Source organism: Nomascus leucogenys, chromosome 10 (assembly GCF_006542625.1).
Source record: "Nomascus leucogenys isolate Asia chromosome 10, Asia_NLE_v1, whole genome shotgun sequence".
Lineage (NCBI taxonomy): Eukaryota > Metazoa > Chordata > Mammalia > Primates > Hylobatidae > Nomascus > Nomascus leucogenys.
In genome coordinates this window covers 6,601,788-6,620,265 of record NC_044390.1, presented here as the reverse complement: position 1 = coordinate 6,620,265, position 18,478 = coordinate 6,601,788, and the positions used below count along the sequence as shown (strand labels likewise).

General features: G+C 39.5%; 1 protein-coding gene across 27 annotated transcripts in view; it reads right to left on the bottom strand.

Moving 5' to 3' along the window:
* ANKS1B (ankyrin repeat and sterile alpha motif domain containing 1B) overlaps positions 1–18,478 on the bottom strand; it is a 1,250,661-nt gene that overhangs the window by 147,383 nt on the left and 1,084,800 nt on the right. For 4 of the 27 annotated variants that reach the window (XM_030819781.1, XM_030819783.1, XM_030819785.1 and 1 more), the window contains exon 1: positions 14,466–14,726. The exons of 18 other annotated variants lie outside the window; for them this stretch is intronic. The gene's annotated coding sequence lies outside the window, so the exon portion shown is untranslated. Of the gene's footprint in view, positions 1–14,465; positions 14,727–18,478 lie in introns of those variants that run through there. 5 more of the 27 variants (XM_030819779.1, XM_030819780.1, XM_030819778.1 and 2 more) reach the window with 3 other exon arrangements.

Genomic DNA, 18,478 nt, shown 5'->3' with positions numbered 1-18,478 from the left:
GATTTCTAATTGTAGACTAATCACAGCCATTCTACCACAAAAATGCCATATTCAATACTTTTTCCTATTACAGTATAAAACACCATTTGACCTTTTATTTTAAAAAGACTGTGACAAATGAATATTAAGTTAATGCATAAAGTCTAATAATGATCTACATTTACCAGCATAAATGACAGGAGGTAAATGAATATGGAATAAGTATATACTTCACATGTTTCCTGCATATATGAAGAAGCATTGAAGCAAATGAATCTATCTCATGTAAGGCAAATATTATGGAGAAACCCCAGAATCAGTAGAAAGAGATATTTTTGCCTTTTCTTACTATGGAAATTCACTATTATAATACTTAAAGCTGCAGATCTTTTCTTTAATAATAACTTCTGTTTAAAAATCTGTAACAAGAGATACCATTGCTGATTACATAACACTGGTGATATACTACTGTGATTTTTTCAGTTCTGTACCAAAAGACAAGAAAAAAACAAAAAACAAACAAAATGATAAATTCTGCCAATGTTTTTAAGAAAGAATGTCTTCTACACCAAGTGCTACTTTCAGATACAGGGCTACAGTGCTTGAACAATCATAGTATTAGAAACAATAAGTGATACAAAGAGTAAAAACAATTTTTAAAAAAATCAAACTTTTATAACATTTACGTAGACACCATAGAGGACAAAACATCCATCTCCAGATGATGTGCAGTATAATTAGTCAGAAAGGTATGGCAATGTTTTTGATTATGATCAGCCAGTTGCAAAGATTATCAAATAAACAATCTAGCTATTGCTGCTTTGCTAGAAAAATGATCATCTTAGTGGCAAAGATTAATAACTGCTTTTTAAAAAGACAAAAACTAGCTTTGTGATTTACTGTGTACTTTCTCAAGAATGCACAGTAAGTAAATCAACGGTTTGTCTAATCACTATCAATGTGGCATGCTTTAATATATTGGATATAAATAATTGTCACTAAAAAATCATCTGCTGCATGTTCAGATAAAGCTATAGAGATCTCTGCCTTGTTACCTAGCAACTGGGCAAGTAACTGCCATACTGCAAAAAAAAAAAAAAAAAAAATATCCTTATTATTTAGGTAGAGAGAATGATCATAAAACTCCACATTAAGATGTTAATGAAGCCAAAATGTATATCAAGATACAACAGCTAACGATTTTAGATGCATGTATGGCCTTGGTTTTGAAATACCATGCAGTAATGAAAACTGTAAAGGTTTAAATCTATTATTTCAGCTGATCACAAACAACAACGTTGTTTAAAGTGTATTTTTAAAAGACCACCACTATTATTAATTTTTTACTTGTACTCTTTCACAGACAAAGGAATTTCAACCAGATCTTCTGTACTGAGTCTATTTATTGAAAGGGTGATGCTTACTTGTTTAAATACAGTAAAACTGTTCTGAGTAATTAGTTCACTGCAAGGGATCCCAAATTACTTCTTATATTTCATATAACAGCTTAATGTATTAATTTTATAACATCTGGAGGAATCTGGCTTAAGTTCTGTTTCAATTTTGCTAAAAATCTGGATTCCAAGATTGTGCATAAAATCTCTCTTAAAAAGCAATAGGGGGGCTGGGCGCGGTGGCTCACGCTTGTAATCCCAGCACTTTGGGAGGCCGAGGCGGGTGGATCACGAGGTCAGGAGATCGAGACCACGGTGAAATCCCGTCTCTACTAAAAATACAAAAAAAATTAGCCGGGCGTGGTGGCGGGCACCTGTAGTCCCAGCTACTTGGAGAGGCTGAGGCGGGAGAATGGCGTGAACCCGGCAGGCGGAGCTTGCAGTGAGCCAAGATTGCGCCACTGCACTCCAGCCTGGGCGACAGAGCGAGACTCTGTCTCAAAAAAAAAAAGCAATAGGGGATTAGGGCAATTATAAAATTTCACTTCTGAGGTCCAAAATTCAGCACATGGCCAGTCTTCAGGCCTCAATCTGAAAGTAATTCTTTCTGGTGTGTGATGAAGGCTGACTGGTCAGAGCCCATATGAGGATGGTCACATGAGAGTAAGGAAACCACTCATCACTGCAACAAACAGAGACTGTTTTGTGACCAGACAGAGCTGTGCTTGATGAAGCCTTCACAGGAATCCAAACCCCATAGTTTACATGGTATTCCTCTGTTGATTTAATGTACGATGCTATTATTTATATTCACTTACAATGCAGGGACACAATTCAAGAAAGCTCTTCAAATTATTGCATGGAATTAATATAAAGAAGCATAATTAAGGAAGAACTAAGCTGGAAATGAAGTACTTAGAATCCATCACATTGTCTTCATTGGTTTTTACTCATTCTCACATTACCACTAAGCCCATCCTGATTTGATAAGTAATTGTATTAAATGTGTTAAATAAATCAGATTTATTCAAAATCAGTAGTAGAGAGGAAAAAATCTGTTTGAGTTGGGGTGTGGGTTTTAGAAGGACGCAGCAGTTCATAAACCCCAAGGTTTCTGAGAATTGGTTGAAGATAATTGGTCATGTGTCTTGCATCTTGCTTGAGAGGAATAGAAATGTTTCATATGGTTGCAGTGTTTTTCTTTTAAACATGTACTTCAAATATATTATTTCTTTCAATGCTCACAGCTCGATAACCCAGGAAATAATATATCAATATTGCCATTTGACTCATAGGGAACTGAAACTAGAGAGTAGCTCACTGAAGGGCACACAAGATGGGAAGCAACAGAGCTGGGACTCATGTCTTGATCCCTGCTTCAGTGTCTCTTATACAATATTATGCTTTTAGTTTGAGTGAAATTATTTCATTACATAGAAAAGCTGAATTTCATTATCTATATGCTCTCTGTAAAAATACATACAATTGAATTTAAAAAATGATGATGTGTTTCTAATGTGCAAGACACTTTCAGAGTGAAGCAATGTCACAAAGGTTATTGTCCCTGCCCTCAAGTAGCTTATAGTCTCATAAAGAATAGAACATATGTACGCAAATACCAAAACACAAAGCACAAAAAATGCTGGGAGTTCAGGGAAGGGCTGGAATACTTCTGTAGTTACTCACCTTAAAGACCTGGAATAAAAGATAGCATTTGAAAGGGCATGAGCAAAAATATGAGGCAAGATATGTTAGGGATACAATCCTAGAGGACCCAAATCACCGTTTACAACCCTGATGCCAGGTTTCCTTTGTTTTGTAATGCTTCATCTTCCCCTGACTATAAAAGGGTCAATTTCCATTTTGAAGCATTTCTAAAGTTTCTTGATAAAACTTTACAATTTAAGATAAATTATGCTGAAAAGTTAAAGGGAAGGTTGGCTTTACAAATTAGGAGCCTAAAGCCCAGAGAGATTAAGTAGTTGGAAGCTGTAAAACAATACAACTTCTTATAAAAGTAAATATATATAAAGTGCATAGAACAGTGCTTGCCACACCAGAAGGATATGTGTTTGATACTGTTATTTTTTATTAGTGTAATTATTATTAGAAGTATTGGATCTAGAATCTGTTTTTTGATTTCCAGAACAATGTTCTTTTCACTAAGCACATTACCTCAAAATAAAGCACTGTTTTAAGATGCACCATGTACATTTTCTATGAGCCAAAGCTGTATTTTAATGATACAGGTGTGTATTAAATGAAGACGTATACGTAGATTCACATTAAAAGCAGAAAAAATGGAGTCCTCATAACTAGTAATTTATAGCTATTTGTTTAAAATCAAATCTGTATCACCTTCAAATATATATCATTTACATGCTAATAGCTAAACGCAAGTCAAAATGGTATCCCAAAGGAAACACTTTACTAGTGTTACTGTATAGACCAAGATGTATAAACTTTCCCATCTTTAAATATTTTCTCTGAGTTACATTTTCACTAATTCATATCAACCATTAACCTGTTATTTTTATTTTTATAACATTAACTTTACATACATATAACCTGATACGTTTGTACTGAAAGATTTCAGACATTTGTTGGATTAAGAAAAGTTTACTCTGAGCCTAAAGAGTTCATACATATGTACCTCTTGACCTTGATTAGCATATATTCATCATATGCTTCTCTGTATTTACATTCTCTCTCCCTAGCTGGTCTCATCTAGGCACGTGGCTAACTATCTATTTGGGGAGTCTCTCAGATGTGTATCTAGCATCCTGATCTTTCCCCTGAGTTCCAGACATACTAGACCCAATGATCTGCTTGACAATTCCATGTGGATGTCAAGTTTCTCAGACTTAAAATACCAAAAAAACCCTCTTGCTTCCTTCTTTCACTAGTAGCCTAATCTGTTCATCATCCACTCAGTTGCACAGGCCCCAAATTTAGAAGTCATTCATAACTCCTCCCTTTCTCTCATCTTTCACATTAATTCATTAGCAAGATCTCTAGGTTCCATCTCTAAAATATATATTCCAGAGTCTGATTTAAGATGGAAAATTTAAACTGCTTCACAGAACTTCCCTTCCTCAATATCTAACCAAAGGAGAAAAAAAGAGTAAACATTAGTAAAATGAGAAAAAAAAGTTCCAACAGTAACCACTCAAGGAAAGGAACAATAACAACTATAATAAACTTCAAAACTGGCAGCCAACGAAAGAGAAGATTCTGGAACAGGATAAAGAGACACAGTGTTGTTTGGTTCTTAACCCTGTGTTCACCCCTAGAGAGGTAAACAAAATTCTGAGACTTTTTGCTAATAATTCTAAATTTAGAGAAAAACACATTCAGTGAATATCCTTATGTTTCCTTTCTCTACTGAGGAGTAATAGGAACATGTGCAATGAAAGAAGATCAAAGGGCTTATTCAATAGAAGTGAACACTCACTCCAGGGCTGCCCACTATTTTGCGGAAACCCATCAAGTCCCAGGTTATCTCGAGGACAGCTACTAGCTCTTATGGAACCCTTTAGTTAATTATAAAAAGGCTATCCTTGGTATCTCTCCCTCTACCACCCCCTTGGCCCACCCCGTCAATTTGGTGAAATAAAGGCTGATAATGGAGACATTTAACACAAGCTAAGGAAGCACGGCCCAGGAAATCTAACAAAGATTGCATACAGCTTGAGTTGAGCTGAGCTGTCTACCTCCCTCTGCAATTTCTTTAGGTCGCAGAAAAGTGGATACATCCAAGCAATAAAACATAGCTCAAAGAGGAAGCAAACTGGTCTCCAAGAAGGTGGGAAGAAATTTAAGAAGTTACTCACATTATGTCTGGGGAAAGCTGCCCAGGCACCAGCAAGATGAAAAGAAATAGCACGGCAGATATGCAAGCATTCTAAGGGAGGGAGGCAGGAGGAGGGAAAAGAGAAGGAAAGAGGGAGGGAGAGAGCGAGCAACAAAGTGAAGAAAAAATATAAAATGAAAGTATCACAGCATATAGGAACTAAATCTAGAATTTTATTCAAATAAACAGGAAGAAATCCTCACACAAACTTCCTACTGTAGAATAATGAGTTCAATGAAAATTGAAGTTTAAAGACAGAATAATGAAGCAATCTGAATGAAATGAAAAAAGATATTGTGGACCTAAGGAAGCAAATTAAGGACTAAAGATCATAATTTTAGAATCAACAAACAAATCAGAACATCAGAAGCAGAGCAGACACTTCTGATAGTTGAATTACTGATGCAGAAGAAAGGACTCATGTACCATGAATGGAGATGAAAATGACAACAGATTTTCATCAAATGATAAACTAATAGATATGGAAGAGATGAAAGATGATCCAAAATAAGGATAAGTGATGTTCCTGAAGTAGGTAACAATATAAGTAGAATAAGAGGTATTTTCAAAGATATGATACAGTATCCGATCTAAATAACACATTGTATTGTGGAAAATTCTTAAGCAGACCATCCAACACCTCCACATATCTTAGCTATGTTATTAAGCTATGTGGATAAAGAAAGAATTCCTTGGGATAAAGGCAGAAAAAAATCACCTACAAAGGGTGGCCTCAGACTACACAGCGATATTCAATGCCATTAAACAACAAAGTAGTAGCTGCAAAATTATAATGGAAAGAATACATGACATAAGAATACAACGTTCGGCCATGATATATTGTTCGACTACAAAAGCAACAGGAAGACATTCTCCAAAAAACAAAACAAAGCAAAACAAAACAAAAAACTCACAAATGCAGAATCCATGGGTCTTTCTCAAAAAAAAGGAACAAAAAGCAGTTGGCAATGAAATCTAGGCAATTCAGTGATGAATCAAAGAACTCAGTCAGAATGAAGAAGATATACTAAAGGGCTGGGAGGCAATGGATCCATTTGAACATAGGAATTTATACTAAATAACCATAGTAATTATGATTACAGAATAGAGGTAAATATTATAAACACAGGCAATATAAATTAGTTAAAATTGTTAGCTGAGGAGAGGAGATGGGCAAAAGCATTACCTTTCAAAGCAAGGAATCAATCTGATGTGTTTAAAATTGGAATATGCAGCTTAAAAATATGATTCCAACTCTGAGGTGGATTTACCGTAACGCTAACGAAGCTTAAGTTTCAAGGTTTTTCATCTACACAGGTGATTTGCTTCTTCCCATGCCCTGGAAGGGGTCACAGCAGTGTGTTCACATTGTCATGTTTTTGTAAAATTTGTAAAATATACTCCATTTTCTTAAAGAGGGCCCCCAAATTGTATAACCTTCCCACAGAAATCTTGATCCACTCCTGATCAAACTTCTTAATATTTTTCATAGCACTTTTTCTTAACCATAAGGGAAAATAATAACTCCCATAATACGGAGACTCTTATTGGAAGTTCAACAATTATTTAGTTTTTCTTACCTTTATTTTTTTTCTGCTGTTAAATACAATAAAACTATTTTTTTGAGACAGTCTCACTCTGTCTCTCAGGCTAGAGTGTAGTGGTGTGATCTTGGCTCACTGCAACCTCTGTCTCTTGGGTCATGCGATTCTCATGCCTCAGCCTCCTGAGTAGTTGGGATTACAGGTGTGTGCCACCACACCCAGCTAATTTTTAAAAAATATTTTTAGTAGAGACAGGATTTGGCCATGTTGGCCAGACTGGTCTTGAATTTCTGGCCTCAAGCTCTCCACCTGCCTCAGCCTCCCAAACTGCTGGGATTATGGGCATGAGCCACCAATAAAATAAATTTTAATAATTTTTATTTAAAAATAGCATCAGCATTATGACTCCAGGGTTATAAAGTCTTTCTTTCTATCCGCACAGTCACGTATCAACCCCTTTGCACATATTTATAGAAAGATGCCTTAAATGATATAAGTCTACTGCTAAAGGGGGTTATTTCTGGGCGGTGGTATTTGGGGTAATTAAAAAATTTAATCTTTGTATTACATGCATTGTCTGAATTATTTATTGTGATCATATAACAAATATTTCAAAAATAATAGGATGATTTTTTCCTTCAAATGCCAAGATAGTAACAGATATTATTTTGGATGATGAGAACTATAGGGAATTATTTTGTACTTTGTATTTTCCTGTGTTTTTAAAATTTCAACGTTTTCCAAAATTTGATATTCTGAATCATTCCACATCTATTCCTTTTTCTTCTTCCAGCCAAGTCACCATTATTTCTCACCTGGACTACTCTCATAGTCTTCCGTGTGGTCCCACCTGTATCCATCCTAGCCCTGGTATTAGCCAGTCTTTACACAGCAGGCAGGGTGTGCTCTTCAAATGTAAAACGATCACACCTCTGCTTTACATTCTCCAGCTGCTTCATATTGTTTTTAGAATAAAACCCAAACTCTTTGCCGTGACCAGCAAAGCTGACCTGAGCTGACCAGGATTCAGTCACGCTGGACTGCTCTCTGTCCCCCAAACACTGCACTTGCTCCCCCTGACAGATACTCCATGAGCTGTTCCCCTGGCCTGGGGTATTCTTTTTCCAACATCTCCGTATAGCTGGTTCCTTCTGTTCAGGTCTCTGTTGGAGTGCCACCTTCTCAGGAAGACCTCCAGATTTTCTAATTTCTCCCTCCATTTCCCTCTCCAGCGCTTCACCCTGCTGGACGGCCTTCATGGCCTTTATCACCATCTGGAATGATCTTCTCCATTTATTTATTTACTTCCTCTGTATCAATCCTCTCCCACTAAATATCTATTCTAGAAAACTAGGACCTTGTCTATTTTGTTCATCATTATATCTCCTGCTCAAAGAATGTGCCCAGAAGATAGCAGACACTTAATAAATATTTCTCCACTCAATGGATACACACAGAGATTGTTTCTCAGCTTAAAAAGGCTTGTGTTTGCAAAGCTGTCTTCTAAGTCAGTTGTTTAGAATTCAGAATGCATGTTCTTTAAAATGAGCCACAGTACAAATAATAATTCAATATCAAGCCTAGCTCACAAAAGTCTACTGGACCTACAATGGGTTAGTATATCTGCAACAAAAATGCTAGAAAATCAACATGATGAATTATCACTGGGAAAATAGGAAATTAAAAAGAAACATTTCAACTGATCTAAATATGAACAAACTATGACTATTATTTCTCTCTCATATTGGTGAAGACTTTTGTGGATATTCTGAAGGGAACGTCAGAGCACTTTTTTTTTTTTTTTGAGACAGGGTTTCACTCCTGTTGCCCAGGCTGGAGTACAATGGCACAATCTCAGCTCACTGCAACCTCCACCTCCCAGGCTCAAGCGATTCTCCTGCCTCAGCCTCCTGAGTGGCTGAGATTACAGGCGCCCGCCACCACACCAGGTTAATCTTTGTATTTTTTGTACAGACTGGTTTCACCATGTTGCCCAGGCTGGTTTCAAACTCCTGGGCTCAAGTGATCCACCTGCCTCAGCATCTAAAGTGCTGGGATTATAGGCGTGAGCCACCACACCTGGCTTCGGGGCATTTTTAAGAGCTGTAGAAGTTTCTGGCTTTTTATTGGGTAGAACTTCATTCAAAAATGTGTAGCTTTTGGCTCCTTTGATAACAGACCACTAAATTAGAATAATGTTTGTAACTGGGAGTTTTATTATCTGTTTTTGGTTTTAGTTAAAGCTCGAGAATGACTTGCACGTAGTTGTAACTACAACAGGTGGTATGTTTTTTGAATGCTTATCTGTCATTACTTCAGTCACTGTTTGTGTCAAAAATGTAAAAGGGGAACGAACAGAATGAGTTTCTGGGAGGTATTAGGAAGAGAGGGGCTCAGAAGGAAAGGGATTAAAGAGGACGTGTGATTGGAAAGATATCTGAGATAAGAGCAGTGAACGAGAGGAAAGAAGAAGTTAGTGATGAATGATCAGAAGATAGGGAAGACGACTTCTTCCTGCTAGCTACTAGGAAATTTTATCTTCCAAGACAGCTTGGTTCCTGTCTAGAGTAGCTGTGGGTGGGTAAATGGAGGGAGGGCCAGTTTGTAAATAATGCTGAAATTTAAGAGACTATATATTATCTAATTTGAGGCTTTGTCCCAAATTTGGTTTGGAGTTTTGTTTTTTGGTTATTATACTTTAAGTTTTAGGGTACATGTGCACAACGTGTGGGTTTGTTACATATGTATCCATGTGCCACGTTGGTGTGCTGCACCCATTAACTCGTCATTTAGCATTAGGTTTATCTCCTAATGCTATCGCTCCCCCCTCCCCCCACCCCACAACAGTCCCCGGTGTGTGATGTTCCCCTTCCTGTGTCCATGTGTTCTCATTGTTCAATTTCCACCTATGAGTGAGAACATGCGGTGTTTGGTTTTTTGTCCTTGCGATAGTTTGCTGAGAATGATGGTTTCCAGCTTCAACCATGTCCCTACAAAGGACATGAACTCATCATTTTTTATGGCTGCACAGTATTCCGTGGTGTATATGTGCCACATTTTCTTAATCCAGTCTATCATTGTTGGACATTTGGGTTGGTTCCAAGTCTTTGCTACTGTGAATAGTGCCGCAATAAACATACGTGTGCATGTGTCTTTATAGCAGCATGATTTATAATCCTTTGGGTATATACCCAGTAGGCTGGGTCAAATGGTATTTCTAGTTCTAGATCCCTGAGGAATCACCACACCGACTTCCACAATGGTTGAACTAGTTTACAGTCCCACCAACAGTGTTTTTATGACTAATCTACCAGTAGGGTGAAATAAATAGCATCATTCATATCAGGAGTACCAAACAACCCCATAAGAGATATTGAAGAGACAATGCCAACCTTCCATTCTGGAGTAAAGCTATAGTGCAAGAAAACAATTTGAACCAATTATTTTCATACTAAGTTGACAGTTAAGACAGAAAAAAATACATATATTAAGAGCCAAGAGATACTGCATATGGTCTGCAAGTCTTTTCTGGAGAAATGAATCATGAAGATAAAGAGAAGTGCCTTATTTTTACAGTTACATTTTATATTTCTAGAAAAATAACTACAACATGGTCTTGATGTCTAAACATAGGGAAATGAGACTTTTATGAACGTTACACAACATAAAACATACCACTTGTTGCAGTTACAACCACGTGCAAGTCATTCTCAAGCCTTAACTAAAACCAAAAACAGATAATAAAACTCATAGTTACAAACATTATTCTAATTGAACTGTACTTTGAAAATGACTGAATGCTCAAATACTCTTAAAATACAATGTTCTCTTGCCAAGAAAGGTGTTGGTCTTAAAATGGCCACAAAACCTAGCCCCATCCAATGTTACTAGAGCTACAGAATCAAGCACCCTCCAAACATATGGCCAAGCAGCCTTGGAGGCACCTAATGAGTCCAACGCAGTTTTCCCATGTGCCTCAGAGGCTGCCGTCTGTAGTGACAAAGGTGATAGAATATGGTAAAGTTGCGTATCTAGGAAAATTTCAATGTAGTCCCTGATTTCCCAGAGAATGTTCTTGTGGCTTATCCTCTGAGGTTAGTAGTTTCAGTTTAGCACACTAATTCCAAACACTAAAGAGATGAATCCATTCAAGTCATTTACAGAAAAATTGTTTTGAGATTTACCCAAAAAACAAATACACTATAAAGAATTTAGTAACAGAGAAGATTAGAACATGCACTTTTGCTTCTGCTGGTTCAGGTTTTGTTTTGATATTCTCTGCATTTCCTATATGAGAAAACCACCAGTACATCTTTGCTGTGTAAATACCAACATTGAGAAATATTGGCCAAACATAAAAATTTTTAGAGAATTAATTTTTGATATTCATCTAGACAAGCCAATATATTCTCACAATTTTTTAAAGAAAAAAAAAAGAACTCAGCTTAATCATATACTTGACTTCTAAAAAATCATCTCATGGTTCCATGAAGATAGAGAAAATATCAGATGAATAGGAGTGGTTTTCATTTCACACTGGAATTATAAGAAAGGTTAATTTTTGCATAAAAATTACATCTACATAAAAATAGATTTCTGGAACAATGCATTATTGACAGTTACGTGGGAAGATAAATGCATTCATGTAAATGTTCTTTCTCAAGCAAATTACTAAATATATTGACAGCACTGCACTTTGAAAACAACCATTTTAAGGAAACCAAATATACATACAAGAGTAAAAACATTACATATAATAGCCAATGTAATGTTTCACTCAATGCATATTCACTCAAATATGCATGCTTTTTTTCAGTTTATTGATATATACTGCTATTAAATTAAATACCAAACACTTATGCTTTGTTATTGGCTATTGTCCACAGAAGGAAAAAATGGGTAGTCAACTGGAGTCTATTCACACTTCTGTTAATTACTGGTGGTCCATGGAAGATGTTATAGTTTGATTGCTGGCACTTGTAAATATTAACCAAATCTAAGGTACTGCTATAAAATCCAAAATGCGTAAAAACCAAACACACCTATACAAATACAAATGTTTTACTCATGATCATTAATGACTTTAATCAAGCAGATCTTCTAATTAATTTTGCTAATTGTTCATTCCTCTCAGGACATTTATTGGTTTGATGGATATTACTATGACATATGTTGATGCCAGCATCTGGTCAGAAATGAGGGCATCAGTAAACTCTCCTTGGTGTTTCTACAGAACGTGCCAATGCTATAACACTGTCAATGCCACAGCATTTATTTCAATATAAGATTTTGAGAACATGTCTGCCTTTCATTTAGAGAAAGGATAAACCTACTTCGAAACACACGGTGCTCAAATATGCTTATTCAATGAATGGTACAATGAGAATGGCTTGATAACAAACTGGAAAACATCTGCCAACATTTAAAATAGAATAATAACATCATAAATGATTATTAGGAATGCCTTCCCCCACAATGTACTGTCTGTCAATTTATACCCTATTTCGAATATGTAAGGTAACTTTAAACAAATACAGTACTGCTATCTTAAAGGAAGTGATCCCCTAAATATTTCTGACCAAAGGTAATCATATGCAGTAAATTAATAGACAAGAAATGTATCAGAATTCGATTCATGTATAGAAATTTGGTTAAACTTGCAAACTTTTATGTTGTTAATAACTATTCAAAGATTGTCACTTTAAACTGCTGACAAATAAATGCACTTGTGCAGTTTTATTTTTAAAAACTAGTTATCCCAAAACATCATATTAAATAATATACCATGCTGTATCTATATCTCAAAATTATTTTAATGGAGATTTGATCTCCAGGTAGAGGCAAAACACTGTTTTCTCCTTCTGGCCCCCATTAGGGAAACTGTAACAGTATGGGTGTCTCCCATTTCTGACACATGAATCTATTGTCACTCTACTGTCATGGCTTAAGAAAAAAACATTGCTTCTACTCAAGGTGCCAAACTGCACCAAGCAAAGTAACTCCAATGCAGTAACATCAAGTTTGGCAATTAGCAACTGCAGGACAAGGTTTCCATCCTTGAACAACGAGCACTGATACTTCACTATTTTTCCCCCCAACATCATATTTCCCCCTGCATTCTGAAGGTTTTTTTTTTTTTTTTTAATATTTGTAACAATGTTTTTGTATGACACTGGCATCAAGTCTCCCAGGCAGCATGCGTCTGTTTTAATTTCATTTGTATTCGTTACTCCTTTCTTCTCTGAGTCCAAGAGAATCACTGCTAACACACCCAGCACTACTCAGGATAGACAACGACAGAATGAAACACTTCTGAGGAAGCCTTTCCGGTGGCATAATGCCAGCACTACTCATTATAGCCTATTTTATCACAGAGCCGTCAACATTACGGACTCGAATAACCCAGATACCAGCGGCATCCCCTTGCACGAGCTCATCTGCGGAGTACAAGGAATACAGGTTTGGAAGAAACCTCTGAGAGGTTTTCTAATCTTTCCTCTCTTCCTTCTGACTTCCAACTTTAACGTGAGCCTACCCCAAAGAAGAGAACTAGACTCTCTTAGTAACTTGTGCAAACCTTCAGAAAAGTCTTAGGTTGTACCTAAATTCCTCATGTTGCCATTCCAACACTATTTCCTGTAGTTTTCCCTTTCCAGATGCAGGAGTCCACAGAGCAAGTATCCTCATAAGTGTTTAAGAATCATTAAGCAATTCCAAGGTTCCTGTGCCTCTAATCTACTGATCCAACGTGCCCAGCGCACATAAGCAGCACCGCGACTGAATTTCCAGTCTTCTCAAACTCACACCTCAGTTGCTCAGAGAGGAGAAATGCAGCGAGGACTCGCCTTCCTGGCCAGTCTCTGAAAACGCGAAACCTTCCTGAGCTGTCTATTTGTTTTGGGGGCTGTTTACAAACGGCTGGTTTTCTTGGAGGAAAAATAAACAAATAAATAAAGGGGCTACGGCAGCATCCTGATAAACATAGGACCTTGTTTGGCTTTTGGCAAGTTGTTACCTGGAGTAAAATCACATCCAAGTTACAAGCACGCAAATTGGAATTTCGCTGGAAACACTGACCCGACCTTCACCGAAGCAGCAAATCGCAGTCTCTGCTGCTCTGCTCCTGCTCTCCAAGGCTTAACATTGGAAAGTCCATGCCCACGTCCCCCTCTAATTAATCAATGTAGAAAGAAATACGAGGGGAGAGAAAGGGAGCACACTCCACACCAACCTTGCCAGCGTCTATTCTTTCTGCTATTCCTTAAAGGCGATGCACAGCGCACCTGGAAATTACATGGACTTGGCATGGCTTTTTAATATTAAAGACAAACGACCTTTGGAAAATACACACTGTGAAAGTCAAACCATTTGGAGAGACACCCAGCAATTTACCTCCTCAAACTCCTCGGAACCCCAAGAATGAGGAAAGGAAATGGAAAATGCGCTCAACCCGGGGGTGGTGGGGTAATCGATAACCAGAACAGGTTTGAAAAAATAAGTCCCCCTCCTGCCCCCCACCCGTGGAGACCGCTAGCTGAGGCTGCAACACCTGCCCCGGCAAAGCGTCTCCGCAGCCCTCCCGGCTTGCCCGACTCGGCTTCCTCCGCCTCTGCCCCGGCTGCGGCACCACTTCTTGGAGCCACGTCTCGGCAAGCGGGGGCCGCGGATCGAGGGGGCCGCTGTGCCGCTACTCACCCGAGCCACTCGGGCTGGCCGCGAGCCGGGATCCGCGAGGGCTGGCGGGCTCCGGCCCCCGAGGACGCAGACATGTGGCTTGAACCTCCGCTCCCCTAGCCGTTGCCTCTGTGCATCTTTCTGGGCGCCCCCAGCGAATGCGAGCGGCGAGGCGAGGGCGAGCGCGCCGAGGAGGGGCGGGAGAGGCGTGGAGCTTGGCCGCGCCGCGCTGCGCCGAGCGCCGGGCTCTCCCCGCGAGCTCGCCGGGCCCGCGCACGCGCCCCCCACTGCCCCCGCCCCCGGCGCGGCGCGTGCCCCTCACCCCCCGCCGCGCGCCCTCGCACCCGCCCGGCTCCATGCGGCGCGCGCCTGCCCTGGCGGCAGCGGCGGCGGCGGCGGCGGCGCGTCCTCCCCCGAGCGCCGTCTCCTGGGTTGCTGGCTGCACTCTCCATTGTTCCGCGGCTGCTGCCCGGGGTGGGCGGCAAGGCGGGTGGGAGGTGTCGGCTTGGCCGCCGGGGAGGGCTTACCGCTCGGGCGGACCCTCACTGCGAGAGCGATGCGGGCCCAGGCGCGGCGCGCGGGGGCTGCAGGGCGCCTAGCACTGAGAGTTGCCGGCGCGCGGGGTCCTCCTCCTGGCTCCCAGGCACTTGCTCCTGCTCGGCGCCCCTCGCATCCTCGGTTACTATGGATATCTCGCTCCTCCGCCGCCCCCTCCGCGCACTCCGGGAGGCCGCCGGGGCGGTAGCAGCGGCGCGGCTCCTCGGGTGCCCAGGTGACCGACTCGGCAGCGGCAGAGCAGTGGCAGCAGCCGCCACTGCCGCTGTTAACTGCGGTCGCCGCCGCTGGAGAGAGGAGGACGAGGAGGTCAAGGGGCAGAAGCAGGTCCTGCTGTATCTGCCCCAGAGGCCACCTCTGGTTTCTTCCCACTAACCGAGCGACTTCGTGTTTACCTCGCAGGAGACGCCTCGGCAGTCCTTAACTTGTGTGCGCCGGTGGCCCTCTCTTGTGAGACTTGCGTTCCAGCTGTTCTCAGAGCGGGTATGATCGGCCCCCAGTAGACTTGGAGGGTCACGGGTGAGATTTTGATAAGGTTCAAATACTCCTCACTCCTGCCTCCGGTTTCCACCAAAGTTACCATTGTACTACTACCAACAGTTGTAGAAATTTACTTTGGCAAAGGTTTTGTGTTTTTGTTTTTTTTTTTTCCCCCAAAATTATGCCAATTAAATCCGACCTTAAATGACAAGGCTTTTCTCCCATGTTTAAAATCCCATTTTTTCCCCTTGCCATAAATAAATAAAAATAACTCGTGGCTTACAGGCTGCTTAATACCACAACATTTTAATGAGCATGTCAGGTTACCCACAGGCTTCAGTTCTTTGTTGCTTACAAGTTCCATCCGTAAGTGTGAGCTGCTCACTTAGTCTGGGGTAACAACTGCAGATTCCCACAGAGAAGAATCAGTGTCTTAAAACAAGGTAACACCAACCCAATGGTCTATGAATAGGTTGGAATGGCGGTACTTTAAGTAAAAGTATAAAGAAATGGATAACATTATGAGGAACTTCCAGCGGTACTAATAATCAACCCTGTTGTTCAGGAGACATTCACTTGCTAAACTTTAAGACTAGGCATTCATTGCCTTGAAAGCAAAGCAAACGAAGATTTTGACCAACTGCAACATTCAGGCTCTAAAGTAGAAATGTGAATGAATTATTAAATAATAGGTAACATTTACTGAGCACTTACGATTTTCCAGGCATCTGTGCATTATCTCATTTAATTCTTACAACTCTCTGAAGGTTTCATTATATTATCCTCACTTTACAGATAAAAAAAAAGGCTTAGATCTGCAACTGGTAGTTTTGGAAGAACATTCTTTTCCTTAAACAGGAAACTCTAAATGCCCTCTGTTTTGTCCACCTTCGTGCCACTGTCTGCTTCTGTGAGGGTCAGGATAATAGTATACCTGAAACCACCCTTTTAGCAAGCGGCAGGGCCAGGACATAAGCTCAGATTAGATGTCTAATTCACTTGCTATACATGTAACATGTAAAATAAAAAAGACCTGCATCTTGACTGGTGTACTCTTTGATAAATGGGACCTGATTACTTGATGGAGGCATGTTTGACTATCTCTGTTTTTGACGTTAGCAAACTTTCAATGGGTTTGGAAGTGAGGCTATTTAGTTCTGTGTCTTACTCTGCAATCCAGACACCTGTGACTTGAGGTAAAGTAAGTGTTTTCTTGGTTTCCCAATCATGAGAGTGACCGAAGAATGACATTTTCCAGGTCATCATTCTCTTGTGGATATTGTTCTCTGATAACAATATTGGGCAATCTCAAAGAGCTGTCATTTGTTGGCAGTGAACTACAGACTATTTGGAAAAGAGGTGTAAATCACTTTTTCATCATGTCCAGTCCTCTGCACTCTAGAGTCATTTGGGATGTTTTGTGTCTGCACTACCTCTAGAGAATGATGGAAATCTAATTCTCTGTCAGCTTTTCCACCTGGCTAGTGAAAATGCTTCTTGGGAGAGCTGGGAGGGGAAGTCGCTGCCCATGGTGGCCGTTACTGAAGCCCCGTTCAGCAAAATCGGTTCATACTCTAAATACTGGAATCCTGCTTAATTAAACTAAAGAGCTTCTGCACAGCAAAATAATAAACAGAGTAAACAGACAACCTTCAGAATGGGAGAAAATATTTGCCAGCTATGCATCTGAAAAAGGACTAATATCCATAATCGATAAGGAACTCAAATCAACAAGAAAAAAAAGCATTAAAAACTGGGCAAAGGACATTGAGCAGACATTTCTCAAATGAAGACATACAAGTGGCCAACAAACACATGAAAAATGCTCACCATTGCCAATCATCAGAGAAATGGAAATTAACAGCACAATGAGATAGTCTCGCACCAGTCAGAATGACTATTATTAAAAAAATAAAAAAATAACAGATGTTGGTGAGGTTGCCGAGAAAAGGGAATGCTTATACACAGTTGGTGGGAATGTAAATTAGCACAACCCCTGTGGAAAATAGTATAGGGATTTCTCAAAGAGCTAAAAACAGAACTACCATTCGACCCAGCAATCCCAATACTGGGTATCTACTCAAAGGAAAATAAATTGTTATATCAAGAAGACACCTGCACTTGTATGTTTATTGCAGCACTATTCACAGTAGAAAAGATATGGAATCAACCTGTGTCTATCAGTGAATGCTTGGGTAAAGAAAATGTAAATATACACCATGGGATTCTATGCAGCCATAAAAAAGAATGAAATCATGTCTTTTGCAGCAACACGGATGGAGCTTGAAGCCATTATCCTAAGTGAAATAAAACCAGAAAATCAGTACCACATGTTCTCATTTATAAGTGGAAACTAAACAATGGGTACAAATGGACATACAGAGGGAAACAGTAGACACTGGGGACTCCAAAAGCAGGGAGGATGGGAGGGGATTGAAACTGAAAAATTACCTATTAGGTATAATGTCCACTATTTGGGGGATGAGTACACTAGAAACCCAACCTCACCGTTATACAACATATCCATGTAACAAACCTGCATCTATAAAAATAAAAAACAAACAGCTGTTAATTTTGCAAAATAAGTAAATATTACAGTCTGGAAATTAACTTCATCATGGCACTAATGAAATTTGGTGATATTCTCCAGTATCGTATATTAAAACATAAAGATCTTATCAGTATAATCTACTGGTTGGAGTACAAACATTAAATAATTCACAGGAGAATAACTTTTTACTCTATGGCACTAAAATAGCCCCTATTCATTGTCGAATTTTAGATATTTTTAGGTACTAGAACAGCATAAAGGGGATAAATCATTTCCTGAAACCCTCTCACCTTACAGCAAAGAAAATAGCTACTTATAGAGGTTAAGTCCCTTGCCTAAAAACCACCATAATTAGAAGCAGGCGTAAAACCATGAATTCTTGCCACAGAATCACTTACCATGATTCTGTGATGCACCAGGATATTGAATGTCAGAATCATTCTTTCTT